Consider the following 20,092-nt stretch of genomic DNA (forward strand, 5'->3'; position numbering starts at 1 on the left):
ATCCTTTTAATCAGAGCCCTTAGAAGAAATGCCAGTTTGTTTTTGGAGACAGTTAATCTGACGGAAGTAAATTCAAGTTTTGGCAAAGACCTGTGGTAAGATAGAGTAAAAAGCTACCAAACAGTATTATTATTAGAAGAAGAAAAGGCACGACCTCCCCAAGTCAGATGCCAAGAACACCTACATCAGTTTCAATCAAGCTGTAGAAAAATAAGATATTTTTAGATATATTAAGCCTTAGTGCTTCTGTGCCCCAAGGGCTGTTTTATTGCTGCAAAAAGAGCTTGAATCACTTTTCCATAAGGTTCTTATAATTTAATATGAAATGAGCTTTTGAAAAAGCTGTAGTGCAAAACAAACCTAAACAGTTATTCCTCTGCCTCACCTCTGATACTTCTATGGACTCTCACTTTACTTCATCGCGAGGCCCCTCCACGTGGCTCTCCAGACATCTGCCCAGTTCGACAGATGCATCTTCAAGCTTGGGTTCTCTGAGCCCCACTACACTGGGTGAGTTATTGTTACACTGCTGAGCTGATCCCTAAACTGAGGCCTGCAGTGAACCTGTGGCATCCTCGTGCAGAGCTGAGGAGCAAACCAAAGTTTCCATGGTCAAGGTGACCCACGGAAGGGGTCTTGGAGATGCTCTGTTCTAATATCCCCTCGTTACAGATGAAGAGATTGAGGTTCAAGTTGGTTGTGATGGGTCCAAGTCATACAAGAGAGTAGGTGTTAGGTACGGAACGTGGGTTTGAGCCGAGGTCTAGCCCGCAGGGTTTTCCAATCCCCACTCTGGGCTTCTACTTGCTCAGAAAAATAGGAGAGCTAGTCCAAGAAATGTAAAGTCCTTTCTGCTCTTGCGTCTGCCTCTTCACTCGCTGATAGGTCACGGGAGTCCATGCTGTGCCATACTGTGATTTGTGATTTATCTCTCCCTGGAATACCAAAGAGAATGCTGCCATAGCTCCCTTTACAGAACTTACTCTGGCATGGGATGAAGGCGGGGAAGGGAGTTCTCAGTAACACCCCCTCCCCCAAAGGCGATGCAGTGGGAGTATAGGTGATTGATTGGATGCCTTTAGTCCCATATACAACCAACTCCACCGGATGGAGCGGGGTGTGCTCAAAGGAGCTTCCCGTGTTTTCCAGGAGCTGTAATTGGAACCAGGTGAAACTACCCATATCCAACCATTCTTTTTTTTTTTTGTTTTTTTGCAGTACACAGGTCTCTCACTGCTGTGGCCTCTCCTGTTGCAGAGCACAGGCTCCGGATGCGCAGGCTCAGCGGCCATGGCTCACGGGCCTAGCTGCTCTGCGGCATGTGGGATCTTCCCGGACCGGGGCACGAACCCGTGTCCCCTGCATCGGCAGGCAGACTCTCAACCACTGCGCCACCAGGGAAGCCCTATCCAACCATTCTTGACCTTCAGAAACAGCAGTCTCATATAGTTCAACCAAACTGTACTAAGCAGCCCCCACGTGCCAGGAACTCTGCCAAATGCCAATCCATGGGTCAACCCTTCAAATGGCCTGTGAGTCCAATGTTTCAGTTCCTCCCATACAGATAAGGCAATGTAATTTGCCTCAGGCCGTGGGGCTGGAAAGTGAGGACAACAGGATTTGGCCAATTTGATCTTCCTTCCTATTCCCATTCTTTCATGTTGTCTCCAGTGGAGGAAAAAGAGGGTATTCTGCCTTCCCCTTCTCCCCTGCTCTCCATCTTACCTCCCCTGAGCTCTCGCCGCCTCTGGGCACCAGGTACTTATGTTGCTCAGCATTCTGGCTGGAGCCCATGACCCTCCTCTCCCCGCCCCAAAGCCCCTCCTCCCTCTGCCCCATCACTCTCCTGTGTTTCCCTTTACAGCCCTTTGATTAGCTTCCAGCTCTATGGGCCCCATCAGCACAGTTCCCTGTCCCGCAGAGAGTGACCTGATCGGCCCGGGGCATCACTCCTTCCCAGGAGGTGTTTTAAAGCTGCCACCACCAATCAAGGCACCCCTGGTGCTGTGGGAAGCATTGGGCTGCAAGGACTCTGCCCAGCAAGATCCTGACCACAGTCTAACCTGGCCCAAGAGTCCCTAGCCTAGGGTTACTGAACAGAATTCAGGTGACCTATAAACTAGAATGGAAACAACAACCTTTTAATTTTCACTGACTTTTAACTGAAATTTAGCATTTTCTTCCATTTTGAGTGGAACAAAGTAGTAGTATTATTGGTACCTATGATTTTGTCATCAGCAGAAATCACAGGTATTTTCATTACAGTTGTTGCTTTTATCTCAAAATCTTGTTTACATTCATCAGGACTTCCAAATCATGACCTGCCACCAGCTCTAATCATTTAACCAATTAACAAAGAAGCACTTATACTGCTATATACAAAATTTGTTTTAATATTTTGTAATTAAATTTTTAAATAAAACTGGTTTTCTTTGTAAGACCTACGCATCTTATTTTATCCATTTAAAAGCATTTTTCTCAGAAGGGGGTCCATGGGCTTTATCAGATAGCCAAAGGGGTCCATGGCTCACAAGTGGTTAAGAACCTCTGGCTCAGTGGTAAAGAGAGCAATCAATTACTGTTGCATCTGAATCCTGACCCTACCCCTTACCAGCTGATAACCTGAGAAAGCTTTCCTCACATTTTAAGCTTCAACTTCCTCAACCTCTAAAGGTAGGATGAGAACCAACCTCACAGGTTTGCTGTGAGGATCAAATGAAGTAATCCAGGTAATAACACAGAACGCAGTGCCCAGCTCAGGGGAAGGGCGCAGTGATGCTAACCCCCATCGTTATTCGAGGGCTCCCCTTCCCTTGGTGTCACACACCTCACACGGTCCTCCATTGTTCAGAGTTGGCCCAAAGGAGTGTTTGTGATCCACGTGCACCCAGTCCCAGTGCTTTCAGGGTTCTCTCTTGGATTACTGCCTCCCAGACGCAAGGGATGCATCATCTGCCCACTTCCAAGCCATTGGTCATCAATTAGCAGGAATGATTGATTTCCACAGGGGCCAGTGCTCTATCTAGAGAGGGAGTTTTCACCTGGAGACCTCAGTTCCACTGACAGCCATGACCTAGTCCAATGCCAGTTTGGCTGAGTCCCTTAGCCTCTCTGCACTCCCATGGTTGTTGCCAGGGAACGTCTGCCTTCCCCTCACTGGCTGTTGTGCAGAACAAATGAAAAGAGCGTGTGAATCCCTTTGAAAATTGTACAGTGTGATATAAATATTCGCCACACACACCTGCCACCATCCCTCCTCCATGCCTTTGCACAGGTTTTCTCCTCTGCCAGCAGTGCTTTTCCTATGGTATTTCCAGGCCTGACGCAAATGGAGCGTCCTCCAGTGATCCGCCCTGACGGTGACATCTGCAAGATGTCATGCAACCTTTCCTCTCTCCCATCATCCCTTCAACCGCATCAGTCCTTCAGCACTCTTCACTTTCTGCTCTACAGCTTTAGGTCTTACCTTCCCCGCCAAGTAAACCTTCTGAGGGCAGGACCATTGTCTAATTTTACTTCATATAAATAAAGCCCGTTGTATTATGGGCTCCTACCTACATATACTAAAAATTCATTTTAAAACGACACAATATTTTTCAAGCTGTTAAAGACAATTCCTGCCCCAGAAGGGGTTGATGGAAAGATAATAACTAAAAACATGGGACAGCTCAAGTGCAAAAGCATTATCCAAACACCATATTCTGAGCTCTGAAGAAAGATCAAGCAGTAGACTCTGTGGCTGGGGTTGGGGCTATGATAGATCAAGGGAGGCTTCCAGGAGGAGGGGCGTGTTCCCAAGAGGTACGTAAAAGGCAGGACTGATGGCCTGAATGAAGCAGCAGGGACAGGTGGAGAACTAAGCCTGGAGACTAACAAAAAGAGTAGGAGTGAGAGTTCATCCACACATTTCTCTAGCCCCTCCTTCCATCAGCGAACCTTTAGTGAAGATATGCTTTGTGCCAGGCACAGTGCTGGGCACTAGGTAGACACAGATGATGGAGTGTGCAGATGTACCATGAGAATTATCGAGACTGTAAGGCTATAGTTGTATCTCTAACCCATAGCAAGAACATCACTGACGTAGGAATTCTGGCTTGTCAAAGCCTGGCAAAAGCTATTTTTAGGGGGGATCTTCCTGAGCAGGCCACGTTTCTGCACCACAGCTAGATGGTCGCCACGGCACTGTCAGGCCTTTCATCTCTTGTGACTCACAGGACACAAGGGGATTATGGAGGTTAACGGTCACTGAAGCTCGGACTTCAACACACAAGGAAGCTTTAGGTTTCTTCAAAGAAGGAAAGATCCTTTCTTATAAACGTTTTTTGGTCTTTATTTTTGAAACCCCAAATTTTTAATGTTTCAACTGTTCCAACTAGGTACCAGACACTTTCTGTTTATTATCTCATTTAAAGTGTTCAGTGACCCCATGGGACGTGGGTATTTCCCTCACATTTTACTACTGAGGAAATAAGATGGAGAAGTTAGCAACTTTCCCAAGGTCACATAGCTTGTAAGCACTGAAGCCAGGTGGAGATTGCAAAGTCAGTGGTCTTTGCTTTTGTTCTTTCTTTTAAACCATATAATTCTATATCTATGATTTTTCACATTACATGCCTTTCGGTGAACTTTCTGGGTGTACAGAGGTGGACTGGACACACACTTAACCGTGTTATGTCCTTGTCACACCCTGAGAAAACGTTCCAAAAGTGAAGAAGAAAAATGCTGATCAGGTCTGTCCTGGGAAATGTAATACGAGCCTAATATTTTAGAACAGATTCTTTAGAATTCCAAAGAACTCATCATAAATAGGATGTGGCCATTATTTTTGGTGAGCAATTAGAATACATTATCTTGACAGAATTGAATTCCCATTAGTAGAAGTGGGAAGAGTACTTCAGAACTGGGCACATCTTCGCTTTCATGTTTGAAGTAGGCGCTGGAAACCATGTTCTCAAACTTCAAAATCCCGCTTAACGTTGGAAATTTGGCCATGAATATATGCAGCTATTCTCTGGCACTTTTTTGTAGAAATGCTTTAACATCTAATTTCAGAGCATCCATTCACTCACACATTTTAAAAATTGATTTAAGTTAGTGCAAGGAACCGTTTGAAATCCATAGGACTTGTGGCTCGGCTCACTGAGTCAGGAATATGCCTGTATGGCTTCCACAAGGATGTGCTTGTTGAGCTGCCGATGTGCGCAGAAGGTTGCCATGGATGCAGGTCTGTTTGTGCCCATGTGTGCATATACACACGCACTTCTGCATTCACGTGTACACGTGCTATGGAACTGCCTTCAAAAGGTTTGTTGATTCATTCATTGAACAAATATTGCCTAGTATACCCCTTGTGCATCTCCTCTAGATAGCTGTATGGGACTCCTCAGATTCAGCCTAGAAAGAGGAAGAAACCAGAGAAAAATGAAATGCTAAACACCTAACTGAAAACGGCCACTAGTTACTCTCTGGCCAATGGGTGGCCGGGGTTCTAGAAAGAAAAATGCTATCATTCATGACCTCGTACAAGAGGCCACATCTTTAGCTTCCAGGAATAATTCACATCGGGTGACCTCTCATCGTGTGTCAGACAGTTCACAGGCGTCTTCTCTGGGTCACATCCTGATTTCTGAGATGAGAAAACAGACATTAAGGGACTGACCCAAGGATACACGGCAGCCAAGGGTAAAAGCCTTGTTCCACAGGCTGCAAAGTCCTCGCGCTTCTCACTCCACCCCCCTGTCTCTCTTCCTTTCTCACTTGTGTTTCTGGGAGAACAGGCAAACCTTTCCTGTACTGGAACAGACCAAGGGTTATTGCCAGGGCTGCACCTCCACAGCACACACACCGTCTGCACAGAGACACGGCCCAAGCACATGGTGCCAAAGGATGGAGCAGGGTGGGAGGTCTGGGAATCAGCTGACCTAGGAGGGCCTGGCAGGCATCACGGAGCAGCTCCATCCACGTCAGGGACTTTGCCCTGTGCAAGCAAGGTTGGTGGCTACCAGGCACTCCCTCTGCCTTGGACCCTCCAAACCCACGGTTCTAGTCCCAGGAGAGACTCGAGCGCAACACAAAGTACAATAAAATGTAGGGTCCCTTCACTGGACCTCAGGGACTGTGATGATGGGCCAGAGGACCATACACCAAAAGGTGGCTCTCCTGTGCCCGCTGTGCACACACCTCATGGGTAGTATGTGATCTGTGGTGTGGTGTATATCGATGCCCACACATATGTCCTATATCTATTTTAGAGACATGAGTGGTTGGTATCACTGCAGGACAGTTTATTTCCAAAACAACACTCTTCTGGTAAATTTTCAGTGTTAAGAACTGGCTTTCAGAGTAGCATTTATTATTTCTATTATTAAAATCAGATATAATGTTAAATTTTTATTGCTATAATATTGGCTTAAGTGCCTTTATTTTTACCAGGCAAGTCCCTTTTTTTTTTTTTTTTTTTTTTTGCCTTGTTTTAAAGGAGGGGGAGTTGATTTTTTTAAGAGAAATATTATTGGTGCATTTCTTATTAAATGATTACTGTTTGGTGCCCTGTGGCCTCAGAAGATTTAAAGCTCAATCATCTAATATAATACTTCACACCATAAGGTAAGAACATTCAAGCAATTAGCTTAAGGTGCCCAGTGAAGAAGTGGCAGGACCTCCCGACGGCCACAGTGCTGGCTGGACATTACCACCAAACAATAGCTATGAAGGAAGCACTAAGGAGTAGAGTTTTTCCCCCTCATTCTTATTCTCCAAGTAAAGACTAAGCAATAGGCCTTTTTTTTAATTTTATTTTTTACATAAAATTTTTATTTGAAAATAGCTTTAGATTTACAGAAAAATTGTGAAGCCAGCACAGAGTTCCTGCATACCCTGTACCCAGCATATTATTATTATTATTCGTCATTAACATCTTACATTTGTATGGTACAGTTGTCACAATTAATGAACCAATATGGATACATTATTATGAGGATCATTACACATTATATTTACATACTTATATTATACATGATTATAAACTAAATACATCCTGTTCAGATTTCCATTATTTTTACCTAATGTCCTCTGTCTCTTCCAGGATCCTACTCAGGACACCATGTTCCATTTATTGGTCATGTCTCCTTAGGCTCCTCTTGGCTGTGATGGCTTCTCAGGCTTCCTTGTATTTGAAGACCTTGATTTTTTTTTTTTTTTTTGCAGTACGCGGACCTCTCACTGTTGTGGCCTCTCCCGTGTGGAGCACAGGATCCGGACGCGCAGGCTCAGCGGCCATGGCTCACGGGCCCAGCCGCTCTGCGGCATATGGGATCCTCCCGGACCGGGGCACGAACCCGTGACCCCTGCATCGGCAGGCGGACTCTCAACCACTGCGCCAACAGGGAAGCCCGACCTTGATATTTTTGAGGAGCACTGCTTAGATATTTTGTAGAATGTCCCTCGACAGAGATTTGTCTGATGTTTTTCTCATAATTAGAGTGCAGTTACAGATTTGGGGGAAGAAGAGCAGGGAAGTAAAGTGACACCATCTTCACATAATGATCTTCTTTTTTAGCGTAAGTAAAACACTTGGCACATACAGCGGACGCTCAATAAAGGACAGATTCTTCCTCTCCTCCCACCTCCAGGCAAGTTTAGACACCAGAAAGTAAGGAAAGTAAGATATAAAACATCTTTACTATGTCCTAGTTCCTCTCATCCTAGGAAATGCGTGATCCAGATGGAAAGCAGGCTTGAGAAGAAAGTGGAAATTCAGATTTTCGATAATCACATTCAGGGGTGGTCCCCTGAATACAAGTGGTCCCTGTGCTGTTTATTTGCCCCTCTGAGACCTCTCTCACCCTGCCCCGTGTCCCAGAAAGGTGACCTCTATGGCCTGTCTAATGGACAGCCTCTTTGCTGTCTAGATTCTCATGGGTTTGCTCAATGCATCACCATCAGGAGTTCAGTGGGCAGGAGAGGGTGAGCTGTGGGCACCTGCTCTGCGCTGCTCCATCCCTGTTGGCCCCTTGAGGCAATTCTCTCCGTTGCCGGGTCCTTCCTGGGCTCTGGTAGGTGCTCCTCCCCTCACGCATCCCTTCCTGCTGAGGGGTGTGATGGCGCCCCCTGCTGCTCCTCCAGGATCTGCACTTTCTGTTGTTGGTTTCCACAAACTCTGCTCATATTGCTGTAAATTGTTCCTTTATTTACCCATTTTGAGTTACCACCTCTTTCTCAGCAGGATCTTGACTACATACATATACATATATATATTTAGATATATATATATCCTCTATAAATTTGGATACAGAAAAGAATCAAAGGTGTTCTCCCAGGTCAAGCGGCCAAATAGCATCTATTGAACTGTGACTTAATAGTATGGTTTCATATGTTTAGAGAATGAATCACTGGAAAGAAGATGTGGTACATATATACAATGGAATACTACTCAGCCATAAAAAAGAACAAAATAATGCCATTTGCAGCAACATGGATGCAACTAGAGAGTATCATACTAAGTGAAGTAAGTCAGACAGAAAAGGTTAAATACCATATGATATCACTTATAAAGTGGAATCTAAAATATGGCACAAATGAACCTATCTGTAAAACAGAAACAGACTCACAGACATAGAGAACAGACTTGCGGTTGCCAGAGGAGAGGGGGGTGGGGGAGGGATGGAGTGGGAGTTTGGGATTAGCAGATGCAAACTATTACATTTAGAATGGATAAACAAGGGCCTACTGTATCGCACAGGGAACTATATTCAGTATCCTGGGATAAACCATAATGGAAAATAATATAAAAAAGAATGTGTATGTGTGGATAACTGAGTCACCTTGCTGTACAGCAGAGGTTGCCACAACATTGTAAATCAACTCTACTTCAATAAAAAAAAAAAATGAGCTACAGCTACTGAAGCCCGCGTGCCTAGAGCCCGTGCTCCGCAACAAGAGAAGCTGCTGCAATGAGAAGCCCGCGCACCACAAGGAAGAGTAGCCCCCGCTCGCCTGGTCGCAACTAGAGAAAGCCCACGCACAGCAACGAAGACCCAATGCGACCAAAACTAAAATTAATTAATTAATTTAAAAATAGTAACAAAACATTTTTTAAAACATGAGAATGAATCACCGTATCAGACACATCTATGCCACTGCTCTCTACCTAATGCTCTCCAGAATGACCTTCGCAAGTTTATACCTTTATTTTAATGACACTGCCATTACACAAAACATTTTTAGAATTGTAGAATCCCTGTTTGAAAATTATCTTTAGAGACAGTTTAAGGTATAGTGATCTTACCAAACTTCACTCCTCGCTTCACCATCCTGGGTTCTGAATTACTTTTGACTGTTTCCAAAAATCAAATCCAACCTCAATGAGTAAAGCTTTTACTGGTGACATTTAGAACAATGAACCCTAGTCTGTGAGGGAAATTTTTAAAAGGAAAAAAATATTTTTTAAGAGAGAGAAAGCTGTCGATTTGTTGAGCCACGGCAACATTTGGAGTAAGTGTGAAGTATGCATAGGTGACTACTTTGGGGTGGGCAGGATTCCTTTGGATGTATAGATTCTGATGTGTTTGTTAAAAAAAAATCTGTCATTAGAACATAATAACATAGTGTTTTATAATGCAGGCTCTGGGGTCTGTCTGGCTGGGTTTAAATTTTAGCTTCATCTTTTATTATCTGTGTGTGTGACCTTAGGCAAGTTACTTAACCTTTCTCCGCCTAGAGTTTCTCATCTGTAAAATGGAGACAATAATAGAACCAACATTAGTTATAGGGTTGTTCTGATAATTAAAATAAATGGTATAGCATAAATGTAAAGCATTTTAAATGGTGTGGAACATAGGGAGAAATCAAATATTAGCCGTTAACCATTGTATATCATGTGTGTCATGCACCTTGATTAATGACCATCAATTTTTTTAGCAAATTTATGCATTGTGGCTATATTGCAATCTTTTTCAATCTTGTTTCTTTATTTAATTGATGGCTGTTATCTTCATTAGGCACTGCTATCATATAAAAGTAAGGTTGGTTCAGAGATTAGCAAAGGAAAGAAATATATTTGTCTTTATATTTACCTTTTTGTTTCCACAGAAAAAAATTGTGTTCTTCAAAAAGAAAAACTCTGATGTGTCAGAGTTTTTGAAGATACTCAAATAAATAAGCTCCAAGGCTGAGAAAGGAATTAGAGTCTGCTAATTCCCACGTGTTGGTGGGCCCTAGTCCTTCACGTGGTCCAACCAGAGAGAAGAGAGGAATCCCATTACCACGAGTGGGTTTTGCAAGAAAACTGATATACATAGGAATTATTTTTCTTTCCAAAGATTCCAAATTAATGCAGTTTCTAATTATTCAGTGACAGATTTTATTTTTCAATTTCTAAGTTGCAGTGCATTCCTGGAATATAAATATATATGTAAATATATATACAATACACTCACATACATACATTTTTAAGCTATTGTACAGTCAGATTAAGTTAGCTGGATCTACTGAGTAACCCCATGAACTAATGAAGTAAACATTTGCCCCCGCTGGGCTGTCGAAGGCTTCCAGGACTCCCTAGCATACACCTGCAGAAATCGGTGATTCACCTTTGAGTCACACGGCAAGCCCTAGCAGGGGGAAGCCAGCCGGGATGCAGAGGGTGCACTTGGCTGCCGGTTCTCTCTTGCTCTCCCAGAATAATGACATTAATGACACTTCCAAACAGCTCACTCAGTCACAAAGTGGGAGATTTCAAAATCCATGTGGCAGCTGATTTCCTAATAGGATGCATTAAACAGGACATCGCATGTTTTATGGGCTAGGGTTGATTAGACCATAAGACTTAAAATATGTAGCTAAAGTGGTTGAAAAATAGGCCTTGGAAGTTCAGATCAAAGCATTACAGGGGGGTGATTAGATAAATAAAAAGTTTAAGCCTAACCGAGCAAATAATTGCACATCCCCTGAAAAGCTCGGTTCACAGGGATTGATCAAAATGTGAGTCACCCCAGGCACAGATGTCTTTCTAAGAATATTCCTTTTAATTTTTTTAATATACATCAAAAGAAAAAAAAATCTGGGTACTGACCAGCAAATACTCCTGTTTATATAAGAAAAGCCTCTTTAAGATACTGACAAAAAAAAAAAAAATCCCTCATTGTTTAAAGAGGCCAGTTTTTTCCTTTCTCTTCCTTCTCAGTCTGTAGTAAAAGGTTTTTGCTTCTTTAACATAGACTAATAGAACTCACCTAAAAAAAATTCTAAAAGATTTCTGGTGTCTTATCTTGCCCATTATTATATAGAAGTCAGATACAGGTTTATGCTAAAAGCATGTACTGTTATCTTTCTAAAGAAAAATATTTCAGTGGGGAAGATTCATCTTTTCTAGTTAAAAAACAGAAAAGCATTTGCAAAGCTTATTTGTGAATTGGTATGTGCCAGACACTAGTTATCTCATTTAATCCTCATGACAATGCTCGAAGGCAGGTTTTCATATTCCTGGTTTATATGCGAGGAAATTGAGGCACAAGGGCAGATTAGGTAACTTGCCCTAAGTCACAGGGCTGGGAAGCGGCAGCGTGGAGTGTGAGGCCGGGTCTAAGGCTGAACTCTTCCCACCTGACAGCACTCTTCTATCTGACAGTCATTTCTTAGCTGCCACAGAACTCTGCAACTGCACCTAGATCTCAGTCATTTTTATGAGCTGATCTTGCCTGTTTTCTCAAGGCAGGATGCCAGTATTATTTCTTATTTTGAAAATGAGAAGATATCTGCACCCCCATGTTCATTGCAACAATAGCTAAGATTTGGAAACAACCTAAGTATCTATTGATAGATGGATAAAGAAAATGTGATATACACACTCAATGGAATATTATTCAGCCATATAAAATAATGAAAGCTTGCCTCTTGTGACAACATGAACGGACCTTGAGGGCATTATACTAAGTGAAATAAGTCAAACAGAGACAGACAAATACCGTATGATCTTGCTTACATGTGGCATCTTAAAAAAAAAAAAAAGTCATAGATAGAACAGATTGATGGCTGCCAGAGGCGGGGAGGGATGAAATGGGTGAAGGGGGTCAAAAGTTATGAACTTCCAGTTGTAAAATAAATAAGTCATAGGGATGCAAGGTACAGCATGGTGACTATAGTTAACACTGTCTTGCATATTTGAAAGCTGCTAAGAGAGTTGATCTTAAAAGTTCTCATCACAAGAAAAAAAAATTTGTAACTGTAGGGTGACAGATGTTGAATAGACATATTGTTGTAATTTTGCAATAAATATATACAAATAGCAAATCATTATGTAGTACACCCAAAACTCATATAATGCCATATGTCAATTATACCTCAATTTTTAAAATTAATGTATTCATTATTATTGCATCAAAGAAATGGTGCTCACCTTGCACCTCTGAGAGGTGTTCCAGGAGGAGACAAAGAGACAACTGTGCAGAGCGCTGGGGTTGCAGTCCTTGGGGTGCACGGGTACCGTATTGTCATCATAATAATATATCATAGGAGGTAACAACAGCTGTAATTTGTCGACATTGTGAGAACTACATGAAATATATGCAAAATCAAGTAGCTGTAGTCATCACACACAAGTATTCAATAAATGTTCCCAAAGCAAACAAAACAAAACCAAGCACAGTCTCCCCTTGTCAGAAGTGTGTGTGAGAAGAAAGGCTATGTACTATCAACACATTTATCTGCAACAATAGGCTGGCACTCCACAAATAGCTATAATACACTTAGGATGTAGCTGCATGAAGTGAGAACAAACAAACAAACAAACTTACAAACAGGGTGGCCGAGTGCCGTAAACCTCTGCCATCACGCTCAGGAATCCACTGGCTATGGGTCCTGCAAATTTCAGTGTTAAACCTGACATGCTCTCGCACCCAAGACGAAGCAGATAATAAAGGGAGAAGTTTCTCCACAGTGTTACTTAGGTTTTCACAGATTAGTTTAGAATTTACTCACGTGTTCAAAAGAAAACAAATCCCACAAGTCTCAAACAGGGTTGGTCGTTTCTCCCCTAGAGCAGTTTTCCACATTTACTTTGTCTCTTGGAGAGGCAGACTCAAAGGAAAGTTGTAAGAGTGATACGTGCTCATTTGCCCCCCTAAATTTACATTAAAACCTCAATGAATATTAATGGAGAGAGTGAGCCAATATAGAACGGTGTTTTTCAAAGTCAGAACATCCTTCTCAGAATCAACTGAGGTCCTTGTTAAAAATGTGGATTCCAGACCAGTTATCTTGATCCTCTGTGGGTGGGGCTCTGGAATCCACGTGTTTAACAGGCTTCCCGGGGACTCAAGGACACACAGATATTGAAGAACCTCTGATAATGGGGATAAAATCCTCTGAATTTATTTTGCCTTCAGACAACACCTGCCAATTTTAAATACAAACAAAACAATAACAGGCTGATTTTAAATTGACAAATGAGAAGATGTGGTACCTAAAAACATTTCTGACTTAAGGAATAGCAAACCCTGATATCAAAACACAGCAAATGACCCTTTTACCAAGTTCAATGCTTGGACTTTTCTAAGCTTACCAAAGTACTAGGAACCATCTCATAATTTTAAAAAAGAAAAAAGCAGTGTGTGTGCGTGTGTGTGTGTGTGTGTGTATTGAAGCCATGCAGACAAAAATGTTAAATAACCAAGACACAGTAGGGTCACAGAATCACTAATTACATCTCTTTGATACATAAAAAGTGTCAAAAAATCATATTCTTTAGTACTCAGAAAGACCCATTGAATATCAACCAGGATTATGTGCTTACTCTGCTGGGCACTGCCCTAGCCCCAGATAAACAAAGATGAATCAAACACAGTGCAGTGGTTCTTAAACAGTTCAGGGTCTCAGATCCCTTTGAGAGCCTGAACCCCTGAAAAATGTCCACATGCAGAAACACTTGATTTTGAGTAAGGTTTCAGGGGACTGGTCAAGACTTCACTTAGAACTCTTCATCAAGACCAGACACAGAGTATGAATTGAGCAGGTCCTAAATCCTGGAAGGTTTGTGGTGTTCCTGTCCCATGTGCAATTCAAAATATAATTTAAATGTTTTAAAAATACACGAGTGAAATATTCTTAATTAAAATTGCTTCTTTCCAGAATTTCTAATTTCCATTTGTTTTGTAGTTTCTGAATAGTTTTTGGTGTTGGTGTTTTTAGTAGTTCATTTGGTTTAATGCCTCTGCTTTCCCAGAGCACTAAGTGTATATTTAATTTGTCTGTGGATAATTCAGCATTAATCTAGAGGGAGGCACAGCTCCCCAAACACATCTACTACAATACTGGATACTATGAGTTCTGTAATGATCTGGGAGTACAGAGCAGTCGGCATGGGAAAGAAAATTTCATCTAAACACAGTACCTAAATATAAGTTTTGAACTCAAATGGAATGTTCCTTTAGTGATGCTAGGGAGGAAATGACTCTCAGTTAACAGGGAGTGTGCTCCAGGGTGCCCGTGACAATCCCATCTGACTAAGCAATCAGGAAGGGCTTATGTAAGACTGGTGTGGAGAGCAGAAAGGGAAGGCACTTGGGTAGTTTCATATGCTCTGTATCTTTCCAACAAAAGATGGCATTGAACACCTACTCACTGTGACAATTAGGGGCAAGGTAATGTGAGAACCAACATGAAGCTGGGGGCAAGAGGAAGGGGAGAGCAAAGGCTGTGGCAGGAAAAGACTAATCAAGTGAGAGAAAATCCCGATGCACAATAAAGGAATGAAAAGGGAAATAGATAAGAGGACAGAAGAACGTGTCCAAGCCAAGAGGACCGTGCTTTGCAACGTACTCTACTATTGGACAGAACATAGAGGCTCCCAGAGCAATGATACCCAAGTGACCTGGGTTCCTGTTCAAGAAAGATCTCCATTCTTATTGTTCAAGTTATTTACCTCATAAGACATTTGTTTTTAACTCTCACACACACATTGACCCCTGTCTTCTCAATCGCCACCTGCTATCACCCAAACAACCAGGGAAGAGTTGACTGTTTGTTTATTTATGCTCTGCCTGTTTCCAAAATGGATTTAAGGCAGTGAAATTTCTATGTTAAAAATTTATCACTGTAAGAACTTTCCACATCTTTAGCCAGACAATACTTGATCATTAGAATGTTATGTTAGTCTACTGACACTATTTACATTCAGGTGTTTCTTTCTGCTTATGCAACAGAGAAGATCTCTTGCCCTCAGCTCTGCATTGGTTCCTTTTAAATATTTCGGGGCAGGGTATCAGGAACCATATTTTCAGACGAAGAGTCAGCCCATGAGTGTGAAGGTCATGATGATAATCACCATCATTTCAAGGGTGCCTGCCATTGTACACAGACCCACACTGAGTCTTCACAACAGCCTTTTAAGGAATTTATTACTATGCCTCATTCTACAGATGAGGAAACTGAGGACCAAAAAGGGGCATATTAACTTGCCTGAGGTCACATGGCTAACGGTGGCTGGCTGCAAACACAGCTGTGACTGATTTCAAAACTCACCTGCTCTCCTTTAGTCTGCTCTGCCTTCCTGACAGCGAGGCAGGAAAAGGGGCGACGCAAGAGAGGGAGAAAACCCAGGGTCGGCAGCACTGATGTAGAGAGGGATACTTGGCCTTCGTCCTCACTTCTGAAACAGACCTTTGCTATTCATCTGTCCCAAGGGTTTTACTCATGTTTTCCACCTAAATGAACAGGATTTGCTTTAGCATCACTTAGGCAATGTAAACATCATCTTTCCCCATGGGAATCTTTTTCCTGCTTGGGACTGTGGGTTTGGGCCTGGATCTGTGCATGTTTTGCCTGGCTGATCATTGCCATGAGCAACCTAAGTGACTGTTTAAGAGAAAAAGTGAACATGCTATTTTGAGACACCAACGCAGAAGTAAGATTATGTAATTAAGACCCTCAGCTACAATTTTTGTCTTTTATACAGTATTTATACATTTTTAGGGGGTAGAGGAAAAGGCTGGATGTAATTCAAAAGGAAATGGGGATTTAATAGGATGCAATCAGGAGTTAATTAGCCATTGATGCGCCAGACAGTCTTAGAAGGTCCTTCCACTAATCCTTGCTTCTGTGACTTATGTCAAGAATACTGAGGCCAAGGTAAAAGTCAGAGCTGCCACCAATTGTCTGAGACAGGTACTCAGACCTGCATTAGCGATCAGCTCTTTTGTGAAATGTTCTCCTCCCTTCAGATGAATTTATCTGCCATGTTTTTCACAGACCTAGGGCTGAGTTCTTTTTTAAGGCAACGGTTCTCAAACTCTTTCTGAAAAATGAATGAGGAGTTTCCCTTACCCTTTAAGCCTGATTTGAACCTGCTTATTATCTGTTTAAGGTTATCTTTCTGTCAATAGAAATAGTGGTATTTCCAACAAAAGATTTATTTTTGTTTCTAACCATAGCCAACATTAATTCAGAGTCCACTCCCACAGCTGTGAGCCTGGATCAAAGTTCCTCTTTTCAAAAACAGATCACCAAAGCCTGCAATACACACAGGCTGAAAGTGCTGTAAACTTGAAGAAAAGCAGGGCAGCACATACAGACCCACAATCTATAAATGGTTTTGATGATAAATAATTAAGACTGATTGAAATATACTGATTGTCATTTTCTTATGCCACTTTTCATTTACTTATGGAAGAACTTTAATACAAAAAGCAATATATCTCTCTTACAGAAAATATAAAGAAGAAAAAAAATCTGAAAATCACATGGAAACCTATTACACAAAAAGTAGCCACAATTCACATTTTGGTATATAACCTTCTAGTCTCTTAAAAAATGCATAGTATTTATTTTATATAAAAATAGATCATGTTGTAGGTAACATTTTTAATCTAGTTTTTTTCACTTCACAAAATATCATGAGCATCTTTATGTGCCAGTAAATCTTCTTCTCCAATGTCATCTTTCTGTCTTTATAGTATTCTGCTGTAATTATTTTTAAGTAAATACCTTCTAAAAACCTAATTTTATTTATTTTTAAATGAAGTATGAGTTTATTTGGCTATAAGAAATAAGATCCAAATGAAATTCCAAATCGCAATTTATAGAGTTATATTTAGTTTTTAAAATTACTTGCCAATTCTACATAGACTTTGTTCTAGTTTATAAAAAACGAGAGCTATATTAATAAACACGAGTTACAATTTGACACATTTTATGACTGGAAAATAATCTAATCATGGCTAAAAATCTCTTAATCTTGGCTCAGATATTTTGGCATTTAAAAATGAAAGATTTTCGTTAGATGCTAATTAACAAACTTTTCTGGCAATGTAAGTCTCCTTTTTGTCATTTTAATTTCTAGAACCTCTGTTTAACTAAAAGTAAAAGACTAATATAGCTAGATAAAATCATTATAGCCTCTATTAATGACAGATGTTTTAGGCCATACAGAATTGTTTGCTTCAACTTGTATTTCTTAGGGAATTAAGTAATATATTTTTCATTCTGGGATTCTTATTACTTGACACATTAATAAATATAGTTGTAAGAATCTCAGGACTGTATCATTCTCAATTCAGTGAGCATTTATGATACAGGTATATATTCTCGACTTTTTTTTCTTTTAAAAGCCTAATTTTATTTTATTTTTAAATTTTATTTTTTAGCATTATAATAACTCTCTCCTTTATTTTTATAGGCAAAATACTTTAGACGATCCTAAAATATTTTTCCTCTTTCTTTAAAATAAATTTATTTAATTTATTTATTCTTGGCTGTGTTGGGTCTTTGTTGCTGCGCACGGGCTTTCTCTAATTACAGCGAGCAGGGGCTACTCTTCGTTGCGGTGCGCAGGCTTCTCATTGTGGTGGCTTCTCTTGTTGCGTAGCACAGGCTCTAGGCACGCGGGCTCAGTAGTTGTGGCGCATGGCTTAGTTGCTCCGAGGCGTGTGGGATCTTCCCGGACCAGGGGTCGAACCCGTGTCCCCTGTGTTGGCAGGCGGATTCTCAACCACTGTGCCACCAGGAAAGCCCCCTCATTTTTTTTTTTAACATCTTTATTGCAGTATAATTGCTTTACAATGGTGTGTTAGTTTCTGCTTTATAACAAAATGAATCAGCTATATATATATATATATATATATATATATATATATATATATATCTCCCCATATCTCCTCCCTCTTGCGTCTCCCTCCCACCTTCCCTATCCCACCCCTCTGGGTGGTCACAAAGCAGCGAGCTGATCTCTCTGTGCTATGCGGCTGCTTCCCACTAGCTATCTATTTTACATTTGGTAGTGTATATATGTCCATGCCACTCTCTCACTTCGTCCCAGTAAAAGCCTAATTTTAAATGTAACACTTGTTCATTGCTTAAAAAAATTCAGACACACAATGAAGAAGAACTAAAAAAAAAAATTTGTAGTCAGTCCTATAACTCAAGGTGGAATTTCTGCCTCAAAGATTTGTGTACTTTTAAAATTATATTTGTGTGTTGATAAATTATCCACAGAAGTTATATCAATTTATATTCTAACAAGAGTACATGAGAATATCTATTCTTTTCATAATCTCAAAGAAGTAACTTTATTATCTTTTCTTAATATTTACTAATTAGATAGGCTGAAGAAAGAGGGACATGATTTTATTTTTCATGACTTTCTTAGTAAGCCTGTTTATTCTTATATGTCTATTTGTATTTCTCACTATAAATTGCGTATTTATCTTTTTTGCCCACTTTTCAAGGTTTGTAAAAGCTGCTTTGTACGGCTCTCAATCATTTTTCTGCCAGCTATATTATTTTCCTCTGTTCTTTGCCTTTGAATTGTTTGTTTTTAACTTTTTATTTTTGAATAATTTTATATTTATAGAAGAGTTGCCAAGGTACTACAGAGAGTTCTTACATACTTTTTACCCAGCTTCCACTATTAACTTATATAATCACAATACAATTACCAAAATGAAGAAATTAACTTGATACAATACTCTTAATTAAACTACAGACTATTCAGATTTCACCAGTTTCTCCACTAATGTTTTTTTTTCTCTTCCAGGGCCTAATCTAGGATCCTGCATCACATTTAGCTGTCAAGTCTCCTTAGTTTCCTACAGTCTGTGATGGGCTCTGTATTTCTTTGATTTTCATGACCCTGACACTTCTGAACAGTACCGGTCAGATATTCTGTAGAATGTTGATCAGTTTGGATTTTTCCACTCAAAGTTATCACTTTTCTCTTTCCATACTCAGTTGGAAAAAGGATTCACTAAGCCCAGCCCACACTCCAAGGGGAGGTAGGCTAATCTTCACCTCCTAGAGAAAATAGTATCAAAGGATTTGTGGACATATGTTAAAACTATCACATTACTTAATAAATAGTTGGAGGTAGAGATACTTTAAAACTATGCAAATATCACATTTCTTGTTTAAAGTTTCATCAACTAATTTTAGCATTCATCACTGGATCTTGTTTGGAGCAATTGTTACTCTGGTGTTCTAAAGGTGAGTTTCTATTTCCCTCACTGCTTCTTCATTTATTATTTGGAATCCTTCTGGAAGGAACATTTGTTCCTTCTCCCCCAGAGATATGGTGGGTGTCTGTGGCTAAACAATGTCACCAAGGGCCTAATTTCTTCATCTCTGCTCTGCTTTCTGTGCTGTTAGCTTTGCTCTAGTGACAAGAAAGCTGTCAGTTGCTCCCAGGCTGTCTTTGTTTCCTACGGCTGCTGTAACAAATTACTACAAATTTGGTGGCTTAAAACAACACAAATTTTTCTTTCTAGAAGGCGGAAGTTGGAAATGGGTTTCAATGGGTGAAAATCAAGGTGTTGGCAAGGCTGTATTTTTCCTGTATGTTCTAGGGGAGAATCTGTTTCTTTACCTTTTCCAGCTTCTAGAGATCACCCACATTCCTTGGCTCATGGCCTTCTTTCTCCATCTTCAAAGTCAGCAATGTTAGGTCAAGACCTTCTCATATTGCAATCAGTCTGGTTCTCTCTCTCCTACCTCTCTCTTCCACCTATAAGGATGCTTATGATTACACACTGGCCTCATGTGGATAATCCAAGATAATCTTTCCATCTCAAGGTCATCTGAGTAGCAACTTTAATTATATCTGCAACCT

This window comes from Grampus griseus, assembly GCF_964374135.1.
Source record: "Grampus griseus genome assembly, chromosome: 5".
Taxonomy (NCBI): domain Eukaryota; kingdom Metazoa; phylum Chordata; class Mammalia; order Artiodactyla; family Delphinidae; genus Grampus; species Grampus griseus.